Source organism: Apis dorsata, unplaced genomic scaffold (genome assembly GCF_000469605.1).
Source record: "Apis dorsata unplaced genomic scaffold, Apis dorsata 1.3 scaffold_585, whole genome shotgun sequence".
In the NCBI taxonomy this organism is placed as follows: Eukaryota; Metazoa; Arthropoda; class Insecta; order Hymenoptera; family Apidae; genus Apis; species Apis dorsata.
The window spans coordinates 106,885-108,013 of NW_006263792.1; positions in this window are offsets into that span (position 1 = coordinate 106,885).

Sequence of the window (1,129 nt, forward strand, 5' to 3'; positions counted from 1 at the left end):
AATTTTGATATGTATCATTTATTATTGAATCCGATAATTAATATTATTTGGTATGGGATAATTGGAATATTATCAATATTTAATATCAATATAATAATAAATATTAAAAAATATTTTACTATTTTAGTGTTATTTTAATGTTATTTTAATATTATTTTCAATGTTAGCGAATAACATAGAATAAAAAAAATTATAACAATATTCTTCCTGTAAGAGAAAAAGGTTTGTCTGAATCAAAAATCTTTTATAAACTATTGTTCTTAATATTTTGAAAAAAAAATTTTCATTTATTTCAACTAATATTGTAATCTTATCCTGATAAATGTAAATTGATTTTACATTGAAATTTAACTTTTAACTTTTAAATCAAAAATCTTTCTTATAAATATTGTTTTTAATAGATAAAGTCATTTTCAAATTAGATCTGTATTAAAATTTTATATTATATGATATTATAAAATTAAGTTTAAAAAATTAAATGATATTAAAAAATATAATGTCATTTTATAAAATGTAAAAATATTAACATTTTGCTAATATCACTATTATTTTTCTTAAAAGATAATTTTCTAAGTAAGAACATATATTGCTTAAAATGTTTTATATCAGATGATTTGTATAATTGATAAAATTTTGATAAATAAATAAAATAAAAATTTTATTATAAGGTTTAATAAAATAAAATAATTGTAAATTTTATTAAAAACTATGAAAAATATTTCAATCAATATCATTAAAATTCTTTAAGATAATATTATAAATATAAAAATATAATTTATATAATTTATAATAAATTATGTCAGGAATAAATATTTTTATTAAAAATTACTTAATTTTTATATTTATTTTATATCAAATAATTATTAAATATTTGTTAAGGAAAATAACTTATTCATTATTTTTATATAAATATACATGTATATAATACATGTATATTATTTATGTTTTCTTGTACATAATTCTTCTCATATCTTCTCTACATTTAACTGAATCTTTTGCTTATATTTTAAAGTAACATTCCACAAATAGAGTAAAAAGAATTATACAAATTTAAAACGTAATATGTAAAAATTAATATTGTATATTATTTTTATAATAAAAAAAATTTATAAATTTCTAAGTGATTCTA